The sequence below is a fragment of the Prionailurus bengalensis genome, chromosome B1 (assembly GCF_016509475.1).
Source record: "Prionailurus bengalensis isolate Pbe53 chromosome B1, Fcat_Pben_1.1_paternal_pri, whole genome shotgun sequence".
NCBI lineage: Eukaryota > Metazoa > Chordata > Mammalia > Carnivora > Felidae > Prionailurus > Prionailurus bengalensis.
In genome coordinates, this window is record NC_057344.1 from 90036019 (window position 1) to 90042018 (window position 6000).

Sequence of the window (6000 nt, forward strand, 5' to 3'; positions counted from 1 at the left end):
TAACCAATGTGTAAAGAAATAAATTAATTTCAGACAATGATGGAACCAAGAATAATTTTAGCAAGTTGGTGGGCATCAAAGTTAACCATAAACAAAAGCAGTAGCAAGAAGAGACTGGGGTTGGGTTTGCCATTTTATATTATGGAATCTCTGCTTTGGTTCTAGGTGCAGGAAAAGTAGGGCTTTATAACCAGAAAAATGACACAAGTTCCGTTTGAAACTTTGCAAGATGGAGGGCGCTTGGGTGGCTCAGTCGGTTAAGTGTTGGACTCTTGATTTCAGCTCAGGTCATGGTCTTGTGGTTCCTGAGTTCAAGCCCCACATCAGGCTATGAGCTGACAGCATGGAGCTTGCTTGGGATTCTTTTTCTCCCTTTCTCTGTGCCTATTCCTGCTCACATTCTTTCTCTCCGACTCTCTCAAAATAAATAAATAAGCATTAAAATATATATAAAAAAATAAACTGTGTGAAAAGTGTATTGAGTTTTCAGAGATGATCATTTGGCATTTAAACCTAGGCTTCTAGGCCACAGGACAGGGGTCAACATTGATGATAAATATATGTATACATTTATCAAGCAGTTAACTAAGCATAGATATACAATTGACTGTAAATAACATAGAATGTATTTCTGATATTGATTTCCAATGCCCTGCCGAAAAGAAACAATTTGATTGGTTCTGCTGGGATGCAGCCTAAACTCTTCTTTCCTTGTCCACATTTGGCAGTTTTCCTCCTAGGTATCCCATGCTATTTTCATTATATCAGCCTTTTGGATCTCTGTTTCCTTGAGACAGAATCACTATTTTACTTGCATAAAGAAGAAAAGATCATCTCAATCTTTAAAAGTAGGACAATTATTAATAGTATCACCAAAGAGCTATTTCTTTCTTTTGGTAATATGCGATTTAAGCTTTTATCATTTGAGTTTTAGATTTTATTTTTTTATAGGATCAGCTTGGCTATATAACTATGTCTCCTTGGCGCTTTGGGGTTTTACCCATGATGAATTACAGAATAAGATTATGAGTATCTCCAGTGTATAAAAACTCATTGACTGAATCTTAACTGAAAAGCAATTCCTGCTATTGGCCAGGAATATGACATTTATGATATTTTGTCTGTTTTGCTATTTAAATGTCATGTATGCAGCCATTCTGTGCTTTGCTATGTAATCACTTCACATAGTAAAATGTGGGTTCTATTATCCACAAATCTAAAGCAAATAAATCTCAGGAGTCGTTAAGCAAATTTACATGGTGGGGGTAAACTTGTAGAACTCATGTACCATTAGCAGTGATCACAGTTTAAACATTCAGATACCCTGTACTACTTCCAGGTACTGAAAGGGGCAATGTAAAAATAATTTGAGAATGTGGAAGAATTAATAGGCTATCTGGCCAAAATAAAAAAAAAAAGATATTTTGTTGTTATTGTTGTTGTTTGTTGTTGTTTCTTTTAAGAGCTTCCTGAAAAGAATCAGTAGTTTTCTTTTATCTACTCCTTATCAGTTGAAATTCCTCTCCTCTCCATTGTAAGAAAAAAGTCTTGGACTTCATTATGAAATACACACATACACACATCCTAATCCCACCACAAAGGCACACTTTCATAGATGCTAATTTAATTACTGTCAGACATAAAGGATTTTCTTCCCAACTTTATTAATCACGATTTAAAAAAAAATTGGCAAGAGACAATAAACTTTATCATTTTTTAATCTAATTTTCTTTGAAAAGCAAGATAGCTTGTATGCAAGATTTGCTGCCTGCATTAAAAAAAAATTGATTCACACCTGCAAATATGGATGTAGTTTCTTAATATTTCTTTGTATTTATCAAAATAAAATAAGGAAAATCATAAAATATATAATGTGCTGTGCTTGCATTTATTTTTATAGTCTATTAAAATAAATGTGAGTATAAATACTATTAACTAGGATATCTCATGTTTCATTTTAAGATCCAATAATTATAAATCAAATAGTTATTGAGTAGAACACATTGTAATTTTCATGCAATAATACTTAGATGCTACAGGGGAACAATGATAGTCTTTAGTGAAACATCATTCCTGTGTGTGTGTGGTGTGTGTGTGTGTGTGTGTGTGTGTGTGTGTGTGTGTGTATGTGTGTGTGTGAAAATATAAACAAAAATACTTTCACGAATTTCCATGTAATGGGTATAGAAGTTCTGATACTTACATTCTTGGATAAAATAGGCACAGTACATTTGTATCTTTATACGCTTTTAAATCTTTGCTTTTGATTTGAAATTGTTCTGCAATATGTTGATTTGTTTCAGTTTTATTTCTTTCAAATTTAATGAATGGCTGGTCAGTGGAATATTCTGTTGAAAGGAATAGGAGGTTTTCAAATCTGCAGACTATCATAACAAGTTAGCCTTTGTTTCCTTTTAAATTATTATTCACTATTATTTGATATCATGTATCTGGCCATTCAGTGTTCTAGCAATTCTGCCATTCAACCATGCTGGTATTTCTTTTCAGTAAGACAGAATGTTGGAGAGTAAAATACATTTTCCTAGCTCTGATTTATTTTAAAAATCAGAGAAAATTATCCCATCTAAAACTTTGTTTCAGAATATATTTTAAATTATTTTGAGAGATATATTTAGAGTTGAAGGAGAATCAATCACTGTAAATCATAGGCTAGTAGTTTTTAGAAAACCATTTATTTCATAAAAAAGTCATATTAAAATATTTACTTATTTGAATGAAACAAATAAATATTAGTTGTTTCTTTCAAATACATGATATTGGTTATAAAAACTATTCTTAATGAAAAAAATTGTGAACATTACAGTCTGTTCCAAAAGATTTTTCACAAATGTGAAAATATTTAAATATGTGTTTTTCAAATTTGATTATTATAATCAGAATATATTATTAAAAAATACAATAAATTTTTAATTCTCCAAAAATTGCTTTTCTGTGTTTTGTCTTTGTAAATCATTATAGACTTTTGTAAATTTTTTGTCACTGATTTTGACAAAAATGTCAATTATGTTCTGTGCATGTAAAAATTGGTTATGCCATAGATGCTGAATTGTGGAATTCTCCATAAAGAGGCAAAGGCAAAAATGAACCCTACCATCTGAACCTGCTAAGGATATAATCAGGGGAGTGGGTGTGGGAGGGCCACACAATCACAAAGATGTATATATTTCAAAATTCTAAAAACCATAATCTGATATTTTTATTAAAGACATAGAAATTTTTAAAAGTAAAAGTCTGGATAGAACGGGGAAATCTTCAATACTCTCAACCACAGCAATAGTAAATATGTTAATATATTCAGAGATAAATGATATACCATGAATGGTGTTAGAAAAACACTTAAAATGGCATGGCCCCAGTGGCTTTGTCTCATGCAACATGTTACTTTGTTATGGTAGCCTTAATGCAGGTAGTGAACACACCTATTTCACACAAATCTGTTTATTAGTGCACGACTTATCTGAATTGTAAATTATCTACAGATGTTCAGAGCTCTCCTTCAGTAGCCAGATACCTGATTGCATATATTATATCATCTTAAAAGATTTAATTAATGCTGACTTGGGTAGGCAGAATTTTAAAATGATCCCCCCCGTGAACCTGGACCTTATATAATCCCTTACGTTTTGGGTGTGGATAATTCTCTGAATATAATGAGGGATCATTCCTGTGATTAGATTACATTATAAGGTAAAATTGGCTTTAAGGAAAAAAGATTATCTGGAAGAACCTAATGTCATATTTACCCTCTAAGAAACAGAATGTTTTCTCCTACTGGCAACAAAATAAACAAATAAATGAAATCATTATTATCTTGTATAAAAATATATTTTAAAGCCATTTGATTAATGTCACATTTTTTTAACTGTTATAACTTAAGTTACCTGTGTAGAGAACTCTGTCATTTACAGCATATTGTCACCGTAATGTAGTTCATAAAGTGTTTCCAATACTTAATTTATATTCCCCAATGACCTAGCAAAATGTCTGCAAAGGTAATTATTATAAGATATTTTATGTATTATAAGATATTTTATATTTTATATTATAAGATTATAAGATATTTATGTCAAACTATTATGAGAGAGGTATGATAAATATTTACTTCAAATGTGAATATTCATATACAATTTAGACATAAACACAGAATAATCTTGATAAAAACTTTTAATTTAAAACAGTATTACGTCATAAAAGATAAACTCATACATGATACATGTGTTCACGTGAGTGTAAATACGTATGTGTGTGTATATATATATATATATACACATATATATTTTTAAATGAAAAATATATATCTTTAATTAACTTTCCCCACTTTCCTGTTTATAATTTCCTATTGAGAATTGATGTTCCTGTCCCTCACTAAATACTGCCAGCTTGACAATCACTATTCTGCTGTCTTTCAGTTGATATGATATACAGCAGCATTCAGTAGCTCATACTCGAAAGATTGATGATATTGTTATTCAGGATTTTTCGCAAGCTTTTAGGTTATAAGCTAGATGGGAAGGACGAATCTACCCAGTCTATTACCTCAGTACATGTTTTTTATAGCTATAAAAGTCATAATGCTTTCCAAGAGGCCGTGTTCTTTTATGGAGGCTGATTTGACAAGCTGCAGAGAATTTTCTATGATGTTTGGATTTCTGCTTTCAAGCATTGAGGTGGACTTTTAATAGTTTTAATAGTTTTTTGCCCCTTTCTTTTCTTTAGTATGTTTAAGATCAATCTAATTCTAAAGTGCTTTTATTTTATCTTATTCTACGCCATTTCAAACATTTCCTTACTTTGAGAGATTCTTAATATTTCCATATATTTTTATAATAGTTTATACCAACTATAATCGTGTTACTTTTCCTGTCCTATAATACTTGTCTTGATATTGAATTGATAACAGTGTGCTTATGATTCCTTTGTTTGTCTGTTTGTCTGTCTGTTTGTTTGTTTGTTTGTTTTTAAAGTACAATCTACCTCTCCACATAGGGCTCAAATTCACTATTCCAAGATTGAGAGTCACATGGTCTACTGACTGAGCTATTCAGGTGCCCCGAGATTCATGATGTATTATTATTCATCCGTGTTTCTTCTGACATTCAAAAAGATGTTTAATAGTCTGAAATATTAGATTAGTGCTTGTGATATTTTAAAACTTCCATTTTCCCATTTGGTTTTCTTGTACTTTTTGTCTATTGCTTCATCCTCTGAATTAGATTTTACCTTTTTCACCTCCTTTCTTTGCTTAGTGTTATAAAAATATTACAATCTCACTTTACACCTTGATTATTTCAATCATATTTCTCAAATTTTCAAATGCCATTTGTCTTGTTCATCATATATCTATTGAGTTTTGCATTTTTGCATTAAAAATCTTTGCTCTAGGGGTGCCTGGGTGGCTCAGTCAGTTAAGCGTCTGACTCTTGATTTTGGCTCAGGTCGGGATCTCACAGTGGGTGAGTTTGAGCCCTGCATATCTCTCCCTCTCTCTCTCTCTTTCTGTCTCTCAAAATAAATAATTTTTTTTTCTCTATATGGCATCAATGCAGAACATTGGTAGTAATAATTACTATTACTGTTATTATTATTATAATATCCATAGTTCTTTACAAATTATTCTCCCTAATTTATGAAATCCCATTTTCTTTTATAATTCCTGAACAAAAATATTCCCTTCTAGTCAGGCCATTTTAGTTACTTCCTAAACCCGTGAAATTTCTTTGTCATGACCTTGATTCATACTATTGCCAGTTCTTCGTCTTGAATGTTCTCTGTCCTTTTGTACACTTTACCCTTCCAGCCACCCAGGTAGTCAGCAAACAAACACCATAAATAATATTTCATCCCTTTAGGAATTGTTCTCTCTTAACTCCTGTACCAAAATGACTTGTTTTACTTTTTATTTCCAAAATTAACTTTTTGAATACTATGTTTAATTCTTTAAAACATATATAGCCTTGAAATATTATATAGTGATTCCGT